General features: G+C 40.7%; 2 long non-coding RNA genes across 2 annotated transcripts; one reads left to right on the forward strand and one right to left on the reverse strand.

The window, feature by feature from the left end:
- Positions 1–757: 757 nt before the first annotated feature.
- Positions 758–3,396, forward strand: LOC115776606 (uncharacterized). The gene is made up of 3 exons (XR_004019484.1): positions 758–923; positions 1,038–1,108; positions 3,230–3,396. It is a non-coding gene; the product is annotated as an uncharacterized LOC115776606 (long non-coding RNA).
- A 7,892-nt stretch (positions 3,397–11,288) lies between these two features.
- On the reverse strand, positions 11,289–19,710 carry LOC115776605 (uncharacterized). Its single transcript, XR_004019483.1, has 4 exons — positions 19,619–19,710; positions 17,057–17,155; positions 16,189–16,275; positions 11,289–11,422 (listed from the first exon to the last, which is right to left on the reverse strand). It is a non-coding gene; the product is annotated as an uncharacterized LOC115776605 (long non-coding RNA).
- Positions 19,711–24,652: the final 4,942 nt, after the last annotated feature.

The raw sequence follows: 24,652 nt of genomic DNA on the forward strand, positions 1-24,652 counted from the left end.
TTAATTAACAACAATAAAATTATAATCATGCTTTTTTCACTGTAACCCTCACAGCTCATCTGACTGTGAGTCCCAGCAGCTCTCAGTTCTTTAAAAATGACTTTGTGTCTCTGAGCTGTGAGGAGGACGACAGCTCTGCTGGATGGACTCTGAGGAGAAACACAAGCAAAGACACCAGTAGTCAGTGTACACATTGGTGGGGATTGGCAGGTGTTTCTTCCTGTTACTTGTATGTTGTTCCCAAATGGGACAGTGGAGTTTACTGGTGTGAGTCCAGAGAGGGTGCCATCAGTAACATGGTTAAGCTCACAGTCTCTGGTAAGCTGAGTGTGTGGAGTTAGTGTTGATGAAGCTGTGTGTAAATGGATGAAATGCTGTAGTTTGTCTCTGTGTTGAGGTGGATCAGTGATCCTGCAGAGTCCTGTCCTCCCTGTGATGGAGGGAGATGACGTCACTCTGCTCTGTCAAACAAAGACCACTCCCTCCAACCTCCCAGCTGCTTTCTATAAAGATGGCTCCCTCATCAGGAAGCAGCCTACAGGTCACATGACCATCCAGCATGTTTCCAGGTCTGATGAAGGCCTCTACAAGTGTGACATCAGCGGTCATGGAGAGTCTCCATCCAGCTGGATCACTGTCACAGGTGACACACTCACCTGTCTGTGTTTCTGCAGGTTTCAACATTCACAATGTGACCATAACTTAATGACTGTGTTTGCTTTATTTAGAGAGAAACACCACCACACCTCCACCTCCATCCACACCTCCACCTACATCCAAACCTGCACCCACACCTCCACCTACATCTACATCACTCTCCTCTCCTGTTCTCTCTGTGATGCTGTTGCTTAAATCAGTCTGTATCGGGGTCCTGCTGCTGTTACTGGTTCAAATGGTGAGACGTGTTTGTAGGAAACCTGAAGGTGAGACTCAGACTTCTGGATTTTTCTCTTTCAGACTTTGTTTTTCAGAATAAAATTATTGTAAATGATTGTGTAAATGTAAATTAATTTGCTCTTCATTCTGGTTCCTTTCAGCCGATGGGGGAGAAGTTGGAGAGATGACATCAAAATCTCAAATCATCAGCAGCCAATCAGAGGAAGCAGAGGTAAAGTTTGATGGGTTCATGTTCATGTTCAAAGCAAAGATCAAACTTGGTTTGCAGCTCAGAGATTTACTTTGATACTAAGATGCAGCTTAAACAGGTCAGTGTGCTGAAACACATACAGCAGCCTGCAGTAGTTACCACTGTTGCCGAAAGCTTCCTGGTTTGAACCTCCTGGTTGGTTGGTGCCTTTCTGTGAGCACTTTGATGTTCTCCCCTCTGTGAGTTCTCTCTGAGCTTCCAGAGTCATGAGTGTGAGCTTCATGGTAGGTTCTAAACTGGCCATCGGTGAGGAAGACTGTTTAGTTGTCTGTCTCTCTTTGTTAGTTGTGTTTGTAGATCATAAAGCACCTTAATTCAACTGTTTGTTGTGATGAGGCGCTTTATAAATAAAATAAAACTGAATTGAATCAGTGAGTGCTGTTCTTCTGAGCTTGTCTGCGTCTGTGGTTAGTCTGTTAACAGAAGCTAACGTCTCTGTGGTCGTCATGTTTCCTGGTTCTCGCTCAGGTTTTGCTGCAGGACTCTACGTTCATCCTGTTTCAGCAGCTTTGATGTTAGCAGTTAGCAGCTCTGTGCTCAGTCACTTCAAATGCTTCACAGCAGCAGAATTTTTGAAAAAAGGAAAAAAAACTGTCACTCTTTCATGTCTACTTCAGTGCCTCTCACCCCCCTGTTCACCTTTTTTATTCTCCATGTTTCTGCCTCAGCCAGCGTGGTGTTTAGCATGTTTGCATGTTCTCCCCGTCTCTGTGTGGGTTTTCTCTGGATTCCTCCCACAGTCCAAAGACCTGCAGTTACTGGGGTTAGGTTAATTGGTGATTCTAAATTGCCCATAGGTGTGAAAGAGAGTGTGAGTGTTGTCTGTCTCTCTGTGTTCACCCTGCGACAGGCTGGTGACCTGTACAGGTGTACCCTGCCTTTCACCCTATGATAGCTGGGATAGGCTGCAGCTCACTGTGTGTCAGTCTTTTAGCTTCAGTCCATCCTCTGATGCTTCATCTTCACATTTTCCTCGTTTCACTCCATCTTTGACTGCAGAGCTAAACTCAACCTCACAGTTTTTGCATCACAAGGAGGAGAATTATTACTGTTCTTCAGCATCATATCAAGAAAAAGATCATAAATGATGAAGATTCACGTTTAATATAATTTTTCACAAATATTTGCTCTTGACTAATGATCAGAAACATTTTGCTCTACAGCAATAATCTGGGTTAGATGCTGGAATTTGTCTTTGGATATTGTACAAAAACTGGGAGCATAAAATTTGAGTTGTTTTGCTCTCATAGTTATAATAACAGTGTTACCATCTGCACGTCTGTGTCACAGTGAGACATTAGAACTCTGCATGAAAATCAAACCTGTTTCTAACATCTCAAACTCTGCATGTGAAACTACAGCAGCTACTTCCTCTTGTTTCCACTGAACTGAGGGTGCACAAAGTGATAAAGTGCAGATCTGTTTGATACTTTGTGGTTTCTCTTCTTCTGATCTTAATCACAAATTACCAAATATAACTGGTGATTTTTTCCAAAACAAAACAGAGCTGCAGAAAGTTTGTTTGTGATGTTTGTGTGAGGGTGGAGCCATGAAGGAGCACCACAGTCTAAAATCAGGCTGCCACACAGCCAGTGATGAAGGGTTAGGGTTATTAAACGCTCACAGAAAAGCTGATATTGAAATAAAGAGCAGGTAAAGGAATCAGAGGGGATTAAATGCTGCAACAGTTCACATGATAACTGAGATTAATGTTCATATTTACAGCTGCAGAGTCACCACTCTGCTCAGACTAACACTTCCTGCTGAGGTTCTTTCACATTAAAACTCACTGATGAACAAAAGCAGCAAGACCTTTAATGTGACAGCTGTGGAGGAAGTGCTGCATTTCACTGATGGCAGTTTGATGTTGTTCAGGGAGGTGTGTGAGTCAGCTGATGTGAGTCTTAATGAGTCCGTGCAGGAAGCAGTTTCTACCTGAAAGGTGTTACAGGAAGAATGAGCTTTATATTATTGAACTCTGATTGGTTTGATGTGTTCAGTGTCGTCTCCTCATTCTGTCACTTTGCTGTATGAAACCTGTTTTTCTCATGTTGTTTGAACTGTGTGTGTTTGTGTGTTCAGACTTTAAACCAGAGCCAGACGTCATCGACTCCTCACTGAAGCTCCACCAGTCCAACCACTGGAATCCAGCTGCTGCTCTCTGACTGCTGCACACACACCTGAGGACACTGACTTGGAGATATTCTGTGTTTTCTTCTCAATATATTAATCTTGTACAACCACAGAGGCACAGAAAGTCTAATGAGAACAGGATGATTTTTGTAAAGAAAATGTAGAAACTCAATAAACTGTCTCACTCGTTCTTCTCGTGTGGTTTTGTGGGTTTCAGAAAGATCTTTGAGGGCAAATGTGAACTGTTGGTCTTGATACACAAAGCAGATACAGAGGAACAAACATTAAACCATAACTGCAGCCTAAAAGCAGGAACATCAGTCTGTGTTTAGAAACTTAAAACATTCAGAACAAAGTGTGAGTGAATGTTTGAAGAGTTTGGATTGAAGGAAACTAAAATTGTGAGACTTTATATATCTGATGTTTTGTTATTGGACTTCTGTGCAGACCACAGTTTGTCCATAACAAACACCATGTTTGAACACAAGGATGTCCATAAGTGCACGTGGCACCAGGACACCCTAGGTCACAGGTCGATGATCATTTTATAATCGTATCATCAGATCTGCAGCCGGATGTTCTAGACACTCGGGTGAAGAGAGGAGCTGAGCTGCCACCTGATCACCACCTGGTGTTGAGTTGGATCAGGTGGAGATGGTGGACAGACCCAGCACACCTAAACTTACCATGAGGGTGTGCTGGAAACATCTGGATAAGCCCCCAGTCCCTGAGATCTTCAACTCCCACCTCCAGCAGAACTTCAACAGCATTCCGAGGGAGGCTATGGACACTGAGTCTGAATGGACCATGTTCCTCACCTCCATTGTTGAGGCTGCTGCTCAGAGCTGTGGCTGCAAGGTGGTTGATGCCTATCGTGTTGTAATCCCTGAACTAGATGGTGGTCACTGGAGGTGAAGAGAGCATCAAGCTGAAGGAGGAGTATCATCAGGCTTGGTTGGCCTGTGGGACTCTGGAAACAGCTGATGGCTACCGGCAGGAATTAGAACGCAGCTCGGGCGGGGACCAATGCAAAAATTTGGGTGTGGGAGGAGTTTGGTGAGACCATGGGAAAATACTTTTGGACGTCCTCGAAATGATTCTGTCAAACTGTCAGGTGATGAGGAAGCACTGCTCTACTCACACGGTGTTTAGTGCAGGTGGGACTCTCCTGAGGATTTAATATAGGATACAGATAGGATAGGATACAAAAATTGAAGCCAATTATTAGCCCCCCCCCCCCCCCCCCCATGCTAACAGTCAGCTGTGCACTCTGTTTGAGGCTGCTGTGATAAACATGGAGGAAAGGCAAAATGCTCCTTTTGTGTCTTTTTAAATAAATTTGAATGTATTAATAATTGTTTCCTCCTTTCATATTTCCTGAGTTGCTCTGAGTCGTGTCTTAGTCCCTCTTCAGGAGCTGAGAGTAGAAGAGGAGAGAAAGAGTCACAGAGAGGAGACGAGGGAACAGAATGAGACAAAGCTTCATTTTACAGCTGCATTTTAGGATCTCAGGTGTTCATCACATGTTTCTATTTAGAGACACTTTAATTATATTCTCAGCAGTGATGATGGAGTTTGTTTTCACTTAATATTTACAGTTTTTTCCTCCTGTGACATTAAAGGTCAGAGGTCAGATGAAACTGAAGCGCCTCTGCTGCCACCTACTGGCTTTTGTTATTATGTGACTGATGCCTTCATACACAGTGCATACACTCACTGGCCACTTTATTAGGCACACTTTGCTGATCCTGTCCTGGACACCTTTTCCTTCAGAGCCTGCTTTAATTCTTCATGGCTTTGATTCAAAGAGGAGCTGGAAACACTCCTCAGACCTTTTGGTCCACACTGATGTGACAACATCACACAGCTGCTGCCAGTGGCGGTTTCTGATATGGGCGACATGGGCAGCCGCCCAGGGCGGCATTTCATCTAGGGCGGCATGACCGCCCCCCTCCCCCCAACGCATTGCGATCGCCGCAGCAGCGCCTACCGCACTGCTCCACTTGTGGGATAATGGGCGCCCTCTGCTTGCTGTGTATTGCATGTAGCTTTCTGCCATGGTCAGACAGGTTGTAACAGAAGAAAAAGGGCAGGCGGGGGATTCTCTCTCTGTCTCGCTGTCACTGCTTCACTCGATCGTCACACACACAGCGCTGCCCCGCCCCCTTCTCCTCTCAGCCTGGGGTGCGAGTCGAGTGAAGCAGTGATGGCGTGAGAGTGAGACTGTCAGCCGGGTTCATTCATTCATGCCTGTACAGTTTGGGCCTGGTTACAGCCAACAGTAACCGCTGAATTATAAATAAAGGCGACTTTTGCTGGCAGTCTCTCGCCAAACCTTTCATCCTCACGGACACTGCCATATCAAGATTAACGCGAAGTGTATGTCCTAATATTGAAAAGTTTTGCGAGATCTCGCAAAAGTAACTCAGGATCTCGCAAAACTTTTGCGAGATATGCAAAACTGACTCTTTTTTTTTTTTTTTCCTCCCATGTTCCACAGAATGAATCTGTGCGTCTAATAAAATTAGATGCACACAACTGATAGAACACAAAGCCAATTTCATTTATAATACTGTAAATATGGTCATTAAATCACAGTATTTGTGTGAACCCGAATCCTGATAAAAAAAATAACACAAATACGAATCTAGACAGTTTGGACATATGTTGGTGGATGGCGCAGTGTTGCCAGATTGGGCAGCTTGTGAACACATTGGGGTGGAATATTATATAGATATTTCTATATAATTATAAAATTATATAGATATATAATTTTACAATAAAAACTTCCTAAAAACCTACCAAATATGGTGAAAAGCAGCCAAAATTTTAACAAGTTACCCAAAGCTTGTATATTTAAATATATATCACACCTGGTGCTATTAACATGAGTTTCAGTGGAGGTTTTGTTGTGTTGGGCTGGCAACTGTCAGTCAGATCTGACAACCCTGGGGATGGGCGGTGGTGGTGGCGAATTGTGGCAGATGGAAAGGAAAAGGTCAAAGCCATCAGGTGCACAGTTTAGGAAAAAGAGAAAAGAAGAAGAGGAGAAACAAGCAAAGATAAAGGTAAGCAGAAGCTGTGTAATATTTCAGTTTCTTCCATGTTTTTTCAAATAAAAATTTAAAAGAAGGCCCTGTGACAGGCTGGCGACCTGTTCAGGGTGTACCCTGCCTCTCGCCCTATGACAGCTGGGATAGGCTCCAGCCCCCCCGCGACCCTGACCAGGATAAGCGGAAGCGAATGGATGGATGGATGGAAATTTAAAAAGAAATTCTGAGTGTGCCTGTGATGGTGGGGGGACCTTCTGTTAAAGCCTGTCTGTCAGACCATGGCAGAAAGCTACATACACCACACAGCAGTCGCTCATTACCCCCCCAAGTGTAGTAGTGCGCGATCGCTATTGTGTGTGTGTGTGTGTGGGGGGGGGGGGGGGCGCCGGCGGGGATGCTCGCCCAGGGCGCCAAACAGGCTAGGACCGCCACTGGCTGCTGCAGATTTGTTGGCTGCACATCCATGATGTGAACCTCTCATCCCACCACATCCCAAATATAGGATTTATAAGCATTCACTGTGTTTCAAATGTTAGAACTGTATTTATGATAAAGGTCCTGAAGGTGAAGTAAATGTGTAGCTTTTAAAGGCAAAATTTTTTATCTTATGTTGAAAGTAACTCTGAAAATGAATCTTAGAAATATGCAGCAGCTTTTCTGTGACATTGTGCTGGAAAAACTGAGTGTAAAATGTACAAAGTGACGGGATTCCTCCATCATTTGAACCAGTTTACCGTCCTGTCAGAGTCTGAAACTGGGCTGCAGATTATTCAGTGGTTGGAACATTTCAGTGTCACTAGAGGGCAGCATGATACCGTGTTTTAGGCATTAACAAGCATGGAAGATGTATCTGATGAGTACTTCACTGCCCATCTGGATATCTGACAATCTTCTGCTGCCCAACCAAACGTTTATCAGCAGCTCTGATCATCTCATGAACCTGAGAGGAAGAATTTCCTTCTTCGTGTTCAGGATTTTAAATGATCTGAAATAAATAAACGTGTCTTTTTCCTTTTAGTTTATAAACCTGTTTCTTACATATTTAGCTGAAATTTTAAATTGAATTGTTCTGTTTGTTTGTGAGCAGCTTCTTGCGCCCACCTGCAGTACCTTCACAGCCCACCAGGTGTTCACAGGTCGCACTGGCGCCATTCTGTGTTTGCGCTGGAGTGTACAACAAGTTTTCAAATCAGTTACTCATGTAATCAGTGTAGAAATACTCAGATGCAACTTTATTTGATGCTGGATGGTTTGCAAATGGAAAACCTTCACTCATCTCATCCAATAATAACACATGAATATGAAAAGTAGCAGAAGGTAAAACACAGCTGGAGTTACAGGATCAAACATCAGGAAACTGAAACAAAGTGGCTCATGTTTGCTCCTGATTGGTTTGTATGAATTCATAAAACAGGAAAAACTGCTGCTGCTCTGTCAGGAAAAATGAAAAGCACTGCTGTTGTTGTTCTTTGCAGGCCTGGTGGATTATAATGATCAGTAAAGTAAAGCACCTCCTTTTGCTGATGGTGGTTTATTTCATATAGAACGTGTGTCACACTATAATGATCACAGCTCAAACTTAGATGAGAAGAAACTGTAAAGAAAGTCACATGAAGGGAATTAAACGAGTCTCAGTCAGTGCAGTTGTTGGTGTGCTTTAGTGTCAGTCGATGGCGACACCACACTGTGTGGTTGGTGATTTTTCTGTGGAGGCTGCAGAAATGCAGCTGTTTACAATATTTAACTGAACTGAGTGTTCATTAATTCCATTTGATTAATGTGGCACAAATCTGACTTGGTTACATTTACAGACGGATAATTATTTGGGTCAGAATCAAAGATATTTGTAGCCTACAATAATACAAATGCTGCAGCCACATTAAATATTTATTCACCAAAATAAACGTGTTCCTAACACTGTGAGAGCAGAATTAAACTTAGGATTAAAAACCACTGAAGGTCAAACCCTGAAAGGTACATCAGGACAGTGACTGCATCACAAACTTCACCAAAGAAACAAGATTGAGAGAAAGCAGAGACAGAAGCTCTAGATAAACATCACTCATTAACGAGCACCAGGAGCTGCTCTGAAAACTAAAGGACACCACAAACCAAACTGCTGCTAACCTGCTGCTAACTGCAACGCTCATGTTTCCTGTTCAATCCATTTATCATTAAAGATCAGATTTATTCAAAATTACAACCTAAAATATTACCTACTTCAAGGTGCCCCCCCTCCTCCCACCCGAAAAAGCACACCCCATACAGTTGTAGTCAGGGCACCAGTGGTCACCTTTGGTATTGCAACAAGAAAAAAATTCCCTGCAGAACAGAAAGTGTTACTATGAAAATTTTATTGATTATTTGATATAAAGATTAAAATAAGAGTTCAGTATCCATGTAACAAATGTATCAGTATATAAGTAGATAAATATCATTTACAATAACTTAGTGAGTGCTCCCGCTTTATTAGTTATGTTAATAATTGATCTGTTCACACAAACAGAATGAATGCATAAACTTGTTCACATGCAAATATCACATTCATAAACTCATTAAATTCTTTCACAGCTCTATGGGACTATATTAATTTATGTTTTTCTCTGTCAGAAACTTGACTGATGTAAGTGATCATTATGGCCTCATTAACTGATTCAGATTGTGACTGAATTGAAACAGATCCTCTGAGGCTGAATGAGGACAGACGTCACAGATGACCTCACTACATCACCTGAGAGTCCAGCAGACCCTGAACCACAGCCATCAACAACACAGTAGCTGAGAGGCATGTGTGCAGCTTCCTAATCTGAAGAATATCTATCGATGGAGACGTCTTTACTTTAAACAGCATCTAAAGTTTCTTTGAAACAAAACTTTTTAACCACACTCACATTCGCACTTTGTTCTGAAGCTTTACTGTGAAGTTTCCATCCACTGAATGATGTTTTCAGTCTGCGGTTGTGGTTTTATTTATGTTTGTTCTTTGTTATCTGCTCTGCAGAGAGGCATGCATCGGTTAGCCACAGCAACTCACATTTTCCATTAGAGAACTTGGTGAAACCCACAGAACCACACAACAACAACAACACAACAAGTCAGACCAAAGTTTACTGAGCCTGCAGACACCAGATCACTGCTGTGGAGACGACAGCAGAGTCCCACAAGTTACTAAGTATATTAAATACACTGGAGTACATTTGTATATTATTTTTAGACTAGATATTGTTTATTTGTTGTTTTTATATTGGGAATTATGGGGAGTCTTCTTCGCACAGGAAGGTTAATTATGGAGTTCCACAGGGTTCTGTGCTAGGGCCTATTTTATTTACAATATACATGCTTCCCTTAGGGGAAGGAGGCAACAGTTTGTTGAGAATTGGTGCTATATAAATAAAAATGAATTTAATATATAAAAATATCTTGCTGTTCTGCCCATACTGAGACACTGAAAGGCAGGGTGGAAAATATTTTTAAAATGTTTTTACTCTTAATTTTTACATTTACATACAGCTACTAAAATTCTGAGGTTTTCTGTTTCTGTGGTTGTGTGAGTATATTTAATAAAAAGAACAAACAGAATATCCAGTTTACAGTGAATGTCCTTAGGTCTGAGGGCCTGTGTGGACCAGAAGCTGGATTCCAATGGTTGGACTGGCGGATTACTTCAGTGAGGAGTAGACCACGACTGGCTCTGGTGGAAACTCTGCAAACACAAACACACACACGCACCAATTTATCAGAACACAAACCACATCAGCTGTTCCACAACAATGGAAATCAGCTTTTCACATTAAAAGTCTTACAGTCAAACAGCTTTTAATGTGAAAGAGATTCGCAGGGAGTGTTCAGTTGTTCAATTCATTTTTATTTATATAGCGCCAAATAACCTCAAGACACTTTATATTGTAAGGTAAAGACCCTACAATAGTTACACAGAAAACTCAACAGTCAAACGACCCAGTATGACCAAGGACTTGGCAACAGTGGGAAGGAAAAATTCCCTTTTAAGAGGAAGAAACCTCCGGCATCTCAAAGGGAACATATTCAAATCTCTTGTTTTGTATGAACAGTGCAAATCCAAAGAAATTAAAACCTGAAAATACTTTCATCTGAACAAGTCAGAACACAAACAGCTGATCCAAGAAAGCTGCATCGATCGATCAAAGTGCAAAAACACAGAATACAGTGAGGTCGGGTCTCCACCCCAACAGCCTGATGTTTTAGACTTTTACCCAACTTCACTTCAAACTCTGCACACACTTCCTGTGCTCACACTGAACATTAATGCATAAAACTCATAAAATATGAGCAGAAATCCAAAGATTCTGCCCTCATCTCAGAAAAAGTCTTGATCCAAAGCCTAATATTTTTACTGAAATCAGCCTGTGAGTGAACCTTTTCTAAAGTGTTTGTGTATTTGGAGTCTGTGTGTTGTAGTTTGCACCAGTGCAGGAGATGCTCGGACAGGAAACATTCACATCATTACAAAGTTACCAAACAATCCGTTCAAATACAGCTGTGTAGGGAAAACTTTGGTTAAAGGCTGGGGGGGGGGGGGGGGGGGGGGGGGGGTTACTGGACATAACTTCAGTTCTATGAGTAGCTGCCTAAAAGGCTTCACTACTGGCTGCACGGGGTGGCCAGTCTTTAGTCATTGGTGGCTGACTAAAGACTGGCCACCCCCCAGCAGGATCAATAATATATTAATCCTGCTGTATGGTCATGACATTGGTTGTCACCTGCACCAACTGTGATGTTACCACAACCACAGTTTATATTGATGTTGAAGATGTGCCAGACTCAACAACAGAATAAAACATCTAAAAACTGACGTGACCTTTCTGGCCACTGGTGTAATTTATTGACTCTCTAAATCTCTTTGAACATGAGGTTTTCTAACTTTTCTAGCTCACATTTAAAAAATAATTTTAAAAAAAGGGTCCAGTTCAGCCTGTCAGGAAGTTCACTTGTTTTCTTTTTACTGAATGCGGAGCAGCTGTACCTCTGGGCCTGTTGGGTCTGATGGCTTTTTGTCCATAACTGACGTCTTCAGTTCTCACTGCTGAGTAGACTGCAGCTGGATCACACTCTGCACAATAAAACACACACAGAGGACATCACTGCAGAGTTATTATTTCCCAGGTTGCTTCATAAAAAGATTTCTTAGAAACGTTCAGCAGCTCTGTGGTCGTCGTTCCTGTTTTGGACAAACAATTATTTCTGGTCATTCGTCATTAACTCCGGAAGAAGACACTTGTTTTACCACAAACAGTCAAACAGACGCACTCTGTGTAGCTTCACACATCAGTTCAGTGGAAACAACAGGAGGAAGTAGCTGCTGCGGTTTTTCATGCTGACTTTAAAAATATTAATGTTCACACGTTTTTTCATGCAGAAAACACACAAGGTCCATTTCCTTCAGCTAAAGGTCAAAGGTCCAATGCGTCTATTTAACTGAAGACCTGTTAAGTTCTGTTTCTTGTTTTATATCAATATTCACCATCCAGTGATTACTGATGGAGCTCACTGAAAAACTTTATCAGCAGCTAAAACTAAACTAGGCTCCGCTGGACTTCAAGACTCTTAAACAGATCCATCAGTGTGAACTGGGAATCTAGTGTCAGTGCAGCCAAAGTGTTCACCTGATCATAATGGAAAAAGTGAGAGAGTTCCTCCATCATTCAAATGAGTCCTTTAGGGCCAGATTTGCTAAATAATGTGATGCAAGACTGGATACCAGAGCAGTAATAAAACCAAATCTGCATGAACCATCAGACGCTTTGATTGTGGACTGATCTCAGGAGGAAAGATTGTCTGTCTCTGTGTTAGCCCAGCAACGGCCTCCTGCAACCCTGAGTTGGATAAGAGGATGGATGGTCTGAGCCAATCATCAGACCCACGAGCAGCAGCAGAGAAGCCTGGAGGTGACGTCCATGTGTTTATATTTATGGTAGGAGGTATTCTAATAGCAGTGGAACAACCATAAAGACCAAATGGTTATTTTCCAGATACCAGCAGCTCAATTATTCCACCAAATATCAGGGGTTGGTTTTATGGTGGTGGAAAACTGATGAAGAATCTCACCCATTTTCCTTTTAAGCATTTCATGACTTCATGTTCTGTATGAACACAGACTAATTTCTGAACCCTCATTGGCCTCATACTCAAGAAAAGACTATGCCGCCGCTGCTGCATGTGAGCAAAGTGCTAACAGCAAAGAAATGGTTAAACAAACCAAAGGAAACAGTTCTGCTGACTAAGAGCTGCTAACTAGCAGCACAAACACACTGCTAAACAATATTCAGCAGTTTTATAAAGGAAGAATGGGCAGACGCACATCTTGATAAATGATGTGTCAGGTAATGCTACAACATCACCTGCTGTGTGAGGTGAAACGTGTGAGGATCCCACAGTTTAATGTATTTAAATACTTCATGATTTTTGCCCTGTGTAAATAAAGCTCGGCTGATTCTTTTATTTAAATGGGACGTAGATCAGCGCAATGCTGCATCAGCAGGTTCATATCTATGTCCACAGCTAACTTTATAAAGTAGTTAACAGCAACACTGAGCTGAAGACAGATCTATAAGATCTCAACCACCTGAAAACACAGCATTAACTGCAGTATAATGTTGCACCATATGAAGTGAATGAAATATGACAAAATTATTCTCACTAAAATCATTAAATATTCAAGATAATCATTTTGGACATAATTGTGTGAAACACAGGAAAGGGAAGAGTAAACTTGCACGGAGACTTTGTCGCACATACAAACACACACACACACACACACTCACACTCAAACACAAACACGGGTCTCACTAAAAAAGACTAAAGTAAAGTAAACAGTTTAAAGTTTCACTTCTTCTTCACAGGTCTATTGTTAAAATGAAAACCCCGAAGTGACTCAATTCAAACCAGACAACTGAAAATGCAGTAAAGGTTAAGTTGTCTAGATAAAATCATAGAAGCTAGGCTATTTGCTAATATTAGGTCTGTTTCCACTGATCTCAGAGCAGTGACAGCAGCCGGTGGAAGCAGTGTTGCCAAGTCCGCTTATTATAAGCGACTTTGGGCTTGTTTTTTTTTAAAGTAGCTTGCAAATCTCGTGAGTCGTGGGTTGCTGCTTTTTGGGCTTGTTTTTGAACGTGGTTATTTGGGTTTGACTTTCTTTCCGAGTGAAACTCGTTGAATATCTCTCGGCGCCCCATTATAAAGCAAAAGACGAGTGGTAGGTAGTTTGTCCCTTCCAAGCCCCCGTTTCCTGTTCATCGCTCCCAGGCGCACACCCAAACAAACACTGATAACAGCCCAGAGTGAGGAGGCAGCGCAAGAATGAACGGGGAAAATATAGAAAAAAATATAAAGAGTGGGAGAAAGAGAGCGCACTTAAAGAATGGATCCGAGCTCAGATGGGAGACAGAGGCGCTAAAAGTGGGTGTGCACTATCTGCAATGCATGGGGGCGCCGCACAAGAGGGGGCACCAAAACGATGCGGCGAGATTATTTCTGTAGTCGGCATTTTCTGTGTTTAACAGCTGTGCATATGATATGATCAGTATCAAAGGAATTCTGCAGATTTTGCAAGTGTGAAATATGTGCTCACCGTGCTGATTTAATTCAACATGCTAATACCTAGAAGCACACACACACACACACACACAAAAAACTGTACACCCTTCTCTTCTATGAGGCTAAGAAACATGGGTTACACTGCTCCAAAACACAATGAGACAAAAAAAAGAAACAATCTATACTGTTTAAAAGCGGCCTCAGTTTTACAAAATGTTGTGGGTTGCCAGTTGTTCTTATTTTGGGCTTGTTTTCATAGAGCTGGTTGTTTGTTTATATCGCAAGATCTGGCAACACTGGGTGGAAGCTTTTCTAGGCTGCTAATCTACTGTTGGCTCTGGTCTCCTCACGGCTCCATCCCTGTGCATCAGGGTCAATAACCTATTAATTCTAGTTTATACTCAGCACAGAGGTTGTTGTACGTGTTGACTATGATGCTGAGGTGTGCGCGACTCAAAGGGGAGAAAAACCAGGAGGAGAGAAATCTGTAAAAATCAGCACCGCTCATGTCTTCACCCCCAGGTGCACCAAGTTCTGCATCCCCCAGGATACAAGTGTGGAGGCGTGTATAACGTCAGAGTTTGCAAGGACATCACTGCAGGTAGTGAAGCCTCTAAAAGCACTGTCAGTATACAGGACGCGTGCTAAAAGAAGAGTTATTATTTATCAGGTAGCATCATGGAACGATTTCTTAGAACCTGTCAGCAGGTTTCAGAAGCTCTGTGGTCTCCTTTCCTGTTTCACACAAACACCAAGTACTTATGGTCAGTATCACAGTACCATCAATGTAATGCAAAGTCAGTCTTCACATGTACACATGGGTTCAGTGGAAACAACAGCAGGAAGTAGCTGCTGTGGTTTTACATACAAAACTGTTAATGTTACTAGCAAACACTTTCAGATGCAGAAAATGCACAAAGGCCATTTAAATTTTACTTATTACTTACATGCAGAGTTCTACTGACTTTTTTTTCTATTTAATTCTTAAAGAGCCATTAAAGAGTTCTATTTTTTATTTTATGCAAATATTGACCATCCAGTTATTACAGGAAGCTCGATGAAAGATTTTCTGGGGTGAACCAAACTAGACTCTGGTTTTGTTCTCTGGTTCTTGTTTGTCAGTGAAAAGATCTCAGTGTGATCTGATAATGTAGCTGGGAGGAAGCGCTGCCCGTCGGACACTCTGAGGTTACACGTATGTTCATGAAGAAGTTTTCAAACAGAAATGTTTCATCTATGAAGACAGTAACTGTGATAACTCTATAACTATTACAACTATAATAGTTATAGAGTTCTAATGTCTAAACCAGGGGTGGGCAAACTACGGCCCGTGGGCAACACCTGGCCCGTTGGTCTTTTTAATCCAGCCCGCTGAAGATTGGTACAGAACTGCCCAAATCAAATCATATCATAATTATGACTGATGTCGAGGATTCTGAGGATTGCTACAACAAAACTAACACCAGACTCCGATGCACTGGCATCGAAGTCCCACTAAAAGTAAATGTATTAACACTCTAATGCCTTTTTTATGTTAGATATGTACGTTAGATTAAACTCATTGTCATTGTGCGCACAAGGCACACAACGAAATGATGGTTCCAGATCACTCATCCACAGACAAGCATCTGCGGTCATGCAGCCAGAGACCAGCGCTATCGTTAGGCAATGTGGTTTAAGTGTCTTGCCCAAGGACACAATGCAGCACAGGGACAGGGGCTCGAACCTGCAACCTTCCAGCTGCAAAGCGAGTGCCTACCCACTGCATCACTGCCACTTGACAGTACATGCATCTGCTGCTGGCCCAGCCCATTCGTCAAATTTCAAAAAGTCAATGTGGCCCCAGAGCCAAATCTAAACTGAGTCCTAGAAATATGTATCAATCTTTTTTGTGATGCTTTGCTGTAAAAAATGATGACTCATTTAGTGTCATTAACTCAATGAATATCTAACTTTGTCAATAAACATGCACGTGAACAAAGCTCAGGTTTCTGGAGCTCATAGAGGGTCTCATAGAGACAAACACCCTGCAGCTCATTTATTCCAACAAAGCTCACTGGCTGTGGTAATGTTGGCCTCACACTCAAAGAATTCCACGTATGCAGCAACATGTGAGCAAACCACTGACAGAATGCACCACAGATACTCTCAGCATCTCAGTATTAACAACTAACACCAACTGTATGAACTACGAACAACCTCCATCAGGTCTGCTGTCTTTGCTCTGCTGGATTCCTGCTGTGGTTCTGAACCATGATGGAGACAGAAGAGCAGCCGTACCTCTCAGCTTTGATGCTTTTCTCTTGTTTGGTCCATAACTGACGTCTTCAGTTCTCACTGCTGAGTAGACTGCAGCTGGATCACACTCTGCACAGTGAAGCACACACAGAGGACATCACTGCAGTGGTGCAATCATTTAGGTACTTCGCATTAGACACAAAAATCATTGAGACTGTTTATAATCCTGTTTTGTAGTTTTCACAAACAGTGGGAAAGAAATCGGAGTTATGCTACAGCAGCAAACAGACAAAAATGTTAAGCAGCAAAAACACACATTTATATAGTATTTGAGTTTCTAAAAAAACTAACAAGAATTGTTTCTTGATATTTCAGTCAAAAACCATTTTAACAGTTTTCTGTGAAAGACAAGAACAGAACAGATACATGAACAGCCTCCTATATTTGAACTAGACACCTGACCTCACTGACCTTTCCATGAAATCATGCTAAAATCACAGGATACATGTATGCCACACAAACTACAAAATTATTACCAAAGCTGTGCTTCTTCTTTGCTCTTATTGTTATTTCTATGTCTCATAGCCTGTGGTGCAAATAGGGATTTAAATGCAAATAATAAAATAATCAAAGGTAAGTGGTAACAGAGTTGAAACTTCACCTTCTTCCAAGTTACAGGAAGAAGATGAAAACAGTCTGAGATGATGGCACTAACCAACCCAAGCAAACAATAAAGCTGATGCACACTTTGAGTGTTGCTGGAGCTTCTGGGGTGGAAATCATGCTTGTGCATGTGAGCAATAACCACAAGTTATATAAAGCAGAAGCACACATACTGTACACACCACTTTGTAAATCTGATAAAAGAAACGTGTCTGCATGTTTTCCAACATCATTTCTGATACTGTACCTCTCAGCTTTGATTTTCTTTGCTTGTCTCTGATGATGATTGGTCCATAACTGACGTCTTCAGTTCTCACTGCTGAGTAGACTGCAGCTGGATCACACTCTGCACAACAAAACACACACAGAAGACATCACTGCAGTCATATACGTGCTGCTGCTGCTGCTGCTGCTGCTAACATGTTTAAATCTTAAGTAAAATTATTTCTGCGCCTTATTTTTTGTGCAATATTCAAAGTGAACATGATGGAAAACTGAATTTTGTACATCAGCATTACATCAGGGAGGCAGGGCTTAACCTGTGTAGATGCTGCAGGCACCTTCTCCTGGGTACAAGTAAGATAAGTCTGAATACAAGTACTGAAGAACTGGAGTGCATTTTAAACATTGATAGTTTTATTTACACTTACACTCTTGTGTAAATAAAGACAAAGCTGATACTGAAACAGACCTGAGTGACCCTACAGCATTCAAAGATGCTGATAGCAGGAATGTGTGAAGTGGTCAAGATGTCAGGATGTCAGAACTTACAAAATAATTAAGTTCATAAAAATTGAAATCCAAAATTTGAACATCAATAACTTAAAACTGTACACTTAATATTTTTAATATCTATCATGTCCACACACAGAAACTATGTGAACGGCCTGGGAGTAAAACCTGAGCAGCTGAAGTGTTTTCATCAGCAACAGGAAACCGGACGACCACAGAGCCGTTAGCGTCTGTTAGCAGACTAACCACAGGCTGAAAAACATGCAGTCCAGCATGCAAAGAACAACCGTGTGAACATTTATGGACTGCCTAAGTTTTAGATGCATCACTGAAACACATCCAATCTAATATAAATACAGTGAATTATTTAAGATTAATGTGAAATTAAAGGATATAAATTCAGCCATTTGTGCAGCAGAAAGGTTCAGTTTGTTTTCACTTTGGGGTCCATAACCATCAAAACAGGACTGTGGGCCCTACAACAACCAGACTGCTTTGTGATCAGTTGCTTCCTCAGTAACAGGCCTCTGCTGTTACATAAAGTACTGACCCCAGACTTCCTGAGGTTTGACACAACACAAACACATACAGGGTGTTTCTCATTTCTGTGCTTTGCGCCTCTTTGTCTCGTCCTGTTTTTGACCCAGAAAACAGTTTGAAGTTTGTCTCAGTTCCTACAAAGCATCCTGAGGAGAGCGGCTGCTGCAGGATGAGCTGCTGCTGATGTGACAAATACAGTGAAGGTACGAGTCCACTGATGTGAATATACTGAAGGACCCGGTGTGTTCATTCACAGGTTTCTATTCATTTTAACATTATTTGATTTTTTAAAAAAACTTTTTAATTAAATGTCATCAGGACTGAAACAAGAGCTGTGGATTTAACTCCATCCCAGGTCACTCCTATCTGTTATCTGTTAACCTTATCTGTTTTCTATTGAAATTAAATTTAAAATAGATTCCTGCTATCAGTCAGCTGTGTGTTTGTCTCTTTCCTGTGAATGCATTAGACTCAGAATAAGGGTGGATGGAGGTGGAGACTCTATAAAGCTACAAAAGATGTTCCAAAGAAAACCCACTGAACAATTTAAGGACACTAAATGTGTGATTAACATGTTTATTTTTAAAGATCAGTTATCTTCTGTACAACAAGCTCTGTAGAAATAAACTGTCTGTGTGGGAGGAGAATTATGCAAATTAAAAATACTGAAAGTTTGGACAAATAGATGAGACTGAACCTAGTTTTCAATGTTTGCTGAGGCCAAAGCTTTCTTCCTCTATTTTAATTCACAATGTGGCATTCTGTTTTTATTTACCTTTTTATTTTGTTTTTATTAATATATTTACCTTTCACACAGCATCCCGTTTTTTTTTTATTATTATTATCTTAATTGTGGTTGACATATTTTTAGAGTTTGAGAGGAGCTGCAGCAGTAAGAAATATTTATTCCCTGTTCCAGAGCTGCTGCTTTCTGAGACGTTGAGCATAGGAAAAATATTCATGCACACTCTGACCTTTGACCTATACTGACTCACACAACTGTTTGTATGTTGCCTAAGGAAACATTGATTGAAGCTTAAGAACTCATGAAGTGAGTTTTAATGAGAAACTGGATTTTTTTTTTTTTTCCTTTTCATGTGCCAAAACAAAATTTCCCCTGAATGTCTGCAGGTCGTTCAGAACGCTGCTGCGAGACCTCTGAGTCCTCGAGGTACTCGTGTGTCACAGAGTTGCACTGGCTCCGCATTAATTCAGAGTTCACTTCAAGATTCTGGTTCTGATTTTAGAGCTCACCATAGACAAAAACCAGCATAAGAACTTCCCCAGCAGCTCCCTGAGGTCATGTGAGGTCAGGTTTTACAGCCTGCTGCTAAAATAAGGCTGAAAACTAAAGGCTACGGAGACCATCGAGTCCAGAGAATCATTTAAAAAGCAGCTAAAAACTGATGTTAAACCTGCCTCTGGGTAACTTTCTGTGTCAGTGTTTGTGTTTTTGTTGTGAAGCACCAAGTTTTCCCCTTATTCTGAATATTGTTTGAAACTAACATAAACCATCACACAGGACATAAAACACTACCTCTGCATTGCCTCACTGGCTGTTGGTGATGATTTGAGATTTTGATGTCACTGTATATGATGTCATCTGTGATGTCATCTTCTTCAACTTCTGATAAATGAAAAAATGAACAGCAATAAAATTTATTTTAAGAGTATTCATGGGCATTTTGTTTATGGGAAAGAAGAACAGAAGATGTTTCAAAAGTAAAATAAAAATATGCAACTTTATAGACAAATTAGTCTAAAAAATGAAATGGAAAGAGGAAAACACAGAAATCTCCTCACCTTCAGGTTTCCTGTGAACACAACGTCTCACCAGCAGAACCAGTAACACCAGTAGAACCACAACACAGACTGATCCAACAGAAGAGATCACAGAGAGAACAAGAGGAGTAGTGGATGTAGGTGGAGGTGTGGTGGTGTGTCTCTCTAAAATAAAGCAAACACAGTCATTAAGTTATGGTCACATTGTGAATGTTGAAACCTGCAGAAACACAGACAGGTGAGTGTGTCACCTGTGACAGTGATCCAGCTGGATGGAGACTCTCCATGACCGCTGATGTTACACTTGTAGAGGCCTTCATCAGACCTGGAAACATGCTGGATGGTCATGTGACCTGTAGTCTGCTTCCTGATGAGGGAGCCATCTTTATAGAAAGCAGCTGGGAGGTTGGAGGGAGTGGTCTTTGTTTGACAGAGCAGAGTGACGTCATCTCCCTCCATCACAGGGAGGACAGGACTCTGCAGGATCACTGATCCACCTCAACACAGAGACAAACTACAGCATTTCATCCATTTACACACAGCTTCATCAACACTAACTCCACACACTCAGCTTACCAGAGACTGTGAGATTAACCATGTTACTGATGGCACCCTCTCTGGACTCACACCAGTAAACTCCACTGTCCAACAGATATGTGTTACTGATGTTGCAGTTAGAACTAGACCATCTTCCCCACTCATCTCCACACTGAGTCCTCTGTTTTTTGCTTGTGTTCCTCCTCAGAGTCCATCCAGCAGAGCTGTCGTCCTCCTCACAGCTCAGAGACAAAAACTCATCTTTAAAGAACTGAGAGCTGCTGGGACTCACAGTCAGACGAGCTGTGAGGGTTAAAAATCCTCATTAATTCTTGTTACCTCTAATAATACCACGAGTCCAAGAGAACAGGAGGTGAAAGTAATAGACAAAATGTGGTGGAACGAGAAATTTCCACCTCCACTACTCCTTATCTGCTTAATTTATCATCCAGTATATATATATATATATATATATATATATATATATATATATATATATATATATATATATATATATATATATATATATATATATATATATATATATATATATATATATATATATATATATATATATATATATCTTAGATAGATAGATATTTTTTTTTTCTAAATGAAGTGTCTTTGTCCAGCAAATTATGGTCCTGACTGTAAATACGGACTAGTTTAACTTGAGAATAATGCACTAAATTGTTTTGATCCTGAAACACCAGCTGTCAAAGCTCTTAGAAATATTCCAAATCTGAACCTTCAGTATTTGAGTAATTTCAGGACATCTATATGTTTTGTAAACAAGATCATAAAGAAATTGGTGTAAAAAAAAAAACTAAACAGTAGAATAACTAAAACTGAACTACCTAAATGTAAACTATATATTTGAAGATTTTCAGTTTGGGCTTCACTTCACAGTTCTGAAACAGTATTGTCCACCACCCAGTAGATGAACAGAATTAAAGCTAAATATAATCACTGCTGTGACACGGGCCATGTATTGCAAAGCCACAGCTTCTAACTCAGAGGTTAAAGACACCTTTGTTCATTTAAAACTAGAACTGAGTCAACAGTTACATTTCTTTGTGTCTGGCTTTCACGTAAGAATGCAACACATTCTCTTCAGACCTTTGTAGCAGTTCTATCCTGGGTTCAGTAAACCTTTTTCCTGTTCTCTCTATCATCATCTCATCCACTGTCATCAGTTACCAACCACAGCAGACAGAGTGCAAAGACATTTAAAGATTTTAATTTTTACTTACAGAGATGAGAATGTGTTGATGTGTTCATCATCCTTCTCACTAATTTGACTTTTTTCATATTTTTTAGTGACACCAAGTAAAGCCCGCCCTCTTCCTCTGCATGTATGTTATGCACCCTCCCCTTGTGTTTGCTTCTTCCTCGCTCTGTCTCGCCTGTGTGTGTGTGTGTGTGTGTGTGTGTGTGTGTGTGTGTGTGTGTGTGTGTGTGTGTGTGTGTGTGTGTGTGTGTGTGTGTGTGTGCCCGTGCGTGCGTGCGTGTGTGTGTGTAAAAATGTTCTCTCTCCCTCTCTCAGGTGCACCAGGTGGGAGTGAATAATGATTGCTCTGTCCTTTAATTAACAGAGTATGGGAATGGTCTGTCTCCCAGTTCAACCAGTCTTATTCTATTAGAATCTAACACAATAAGACCTTGACCATCTAATAATTAGACAGTAAAGGTTTCAAAATTGTTACACCCATCTCCACCACGACACCTACTGGCCACTTTTCTGTTGTCACATTTTGATAATGTGACAACAGAAAAGTGTTGCACAATTCTAAGCAATCTGTACAAACATGTTTTGTCTGTGGTAGATTTTTTCTTACAATTTACTTCTCCAGTGTTAGAAATAAAAAGCATTCACATGGCACACTTGTCAGTTTATGCATGTATTTCTTTTTTCTTTTTGTTACTGTTCTTTTCTTTTCTTACATAACGCTTATCCCTTACAAACCATTCGGGTCCAATCAGACCTGTTTTAACATTTACAGCAGTTAAACTGTGATCACTGTCATTCTTTTTGCCTTTAAAATGATGACTTTCCCTAAAATGAGCCAAAATACATTTTTTTAAAATATTTTTACTATTGTACAGGTGCCTCAAACATTTTATACACTGAAGTTGTTACAGCTCAGTTTTTAACCCTATCTATTGAGATGGATTTTAGATCCACTCTTGTGTTTCAAATGAAGGAAACTTGTGGTTTTACTGATCATCGAGGAAACACAAAGACAGACAGTATTAAAGAAAACTTTAGATGCTCCACACAGGTCTAAAGGGATCTTCCAAGAATGGTGACACTAATTTCTGGAGACTTCATTGGTCAGTGGGCAATTATATTTCTTCTATTCCAAATGAGGTCTGCTGTAAGGCTGAGCGTGAGCTACACATAAAAATATCAATTTCTAAGCTGCTGCTCTATTTTGTATGAATCACTAGAGGGCAGCAAAAGCCCATAAAAAAAACTAGTAACGTTTGGTACCACAGATATCCTTTCCGATGCAATACTGAGTAAAATTCAAGCTGGTATCAGCGATAGTATTCCGATACTGATACTTTGCAAAATTCTTAAATGAAATAAAATCACAGGGCAAAACAAATGATTGAGCTATTCAACACTTTTTGCTTAGTCTTATTTAGATTGAACTATATGCAGCCTCTCCAAATATCCTACAATACCGGAATACAAACTCAAATTAAAATGGCCAGTAAAACATATTAACAAATAAATGCCACAATAATTGCATGTTTGTTGATATATCTATATTTTAAAATGATCATTTAACAAATAACACAAAGTAGACTGATAATAAATAATGAGATATATTTTATTGGTAAAATGTTATTTTTTTATTCATCTTTTCCAGTATAAATTTTTTATATTTCACTTTAGCAGTTTTTTCTCTGTATTATTTAAGGACACCTATGTAAATCACTTTCAGTTATCTTACACTTTAGGAAATTTTACTTGAATAAATCTCGACTTGTTTTCCTCTGTGAGATTATCTCATGTAGGCATGATGCAAATATTACTCCAAGCTGAAATCATGCAGTAGTGCAGCCACTGCTTAACAAACCTGGCCTTGATCCTGCTGTGCTGGCTAATTATCGGCCTATTTCCAAGCTGCCTTTTCTTTCTAAGGTTTTAGAAAAAAATGCATCCTGTCAGCTGAAGCAGTTTTTAGATGAGAACAGCACCCTGGAGGTTTTTCAGTCAGGTTTTAAAACCCTTCATAGCACAGAATCTGCTTTAATAGGGGTTTTTAATGACATCCTTCTTGCATGTGATTCTGGGAACCATGTTGTTCTGGTCTTACTTGACCTAACTGCTGCCTTTGATACAGTAGACCACAACATTTTAATATCTCGATTACAGGTAGGTAGGTACTTTTGGCACTGTTCTTAAATGGTTCAGTTCTTACCTGGCACAGAGAACTTTTTCTGTGAACATTCTTGATGCTGAATCATCTGCTGCTTCTCTCCACAGGGCTCAATTCTGGGCCCACTGCTTTTCTTGCTGTATTTACTGCCTCTGGGTTCTATCCTCAGAAAACATGGAATCTCATTTCATGGTTATGCTGACGATTGCTAAATTTATTTGCCTTTGAAGCAGAAGGATGTCAATTCCATTAAACATCTCCTGGCATGTGTAGGTGATATTAAAGCTTGGCTGGCCTTGAACTTTTTAAACTTTAATGAAAAGAAAATAGAGGTCTGAGTCCTGCTCTGTTGACTTTGAATCCTTGGAGGTGTATTTTAAACCTGTTATTACTGATCTTGGTTTTAGGGTGGACAGTGATTTTGAACTGGACAGCCAACTCAGAGCCGTGGATGATGTCCAGCTTTTATCATATGAAGCGATTGGCATCAGTAAAAACATTTCTACCTTGGCAGCACTTTGAAACAGTGATCCACGCTTTTATTTCATCTCAACTGGATTACTGTAATTCACTGTATTTTGGAGTCAGTCAATCGCTACTCTCGTGTCTGCAGCTGGTACAAAATGCACTTGACCTCTGTCCTGGCCTCACTTCACTGGTTGCCTGTATATTTTAGGATTCATTTTAAAATTCTTATTGTTGTTTTTAAGTCTTGCACACTCTTGCCCCGCCTTACCTCTCTGCTTCTTCACCCCTACATACTTTGTCGGTTTCTCAGGTCAGCAGAGCAGCTGCTCCTGAAGTACTGAGATCAAGAAGGAAGCTCAGAGGGGACAGAGCTTTCTCTATCATTGGTCCTA

The sequence above is a fragment of the Archocentrus centrarchus genome, unplaced genomic scaffold (assembly GCF_007364275.1).
Source record: "Archocentrus centrarchus isolate MPI-CPG fArcCen1 unplaced genomic scaffold, fArcCen1 scaffold_35_ctg1, whole genome shotgun sequence".
NCBI classification, from domain to species: domain Eukaryota; kingdom Metazoa; phylum Chordata; class Actinopteri; order Cichliformes; family Cichlidae; genus Archocentrus; species Archocentrus centrarchus.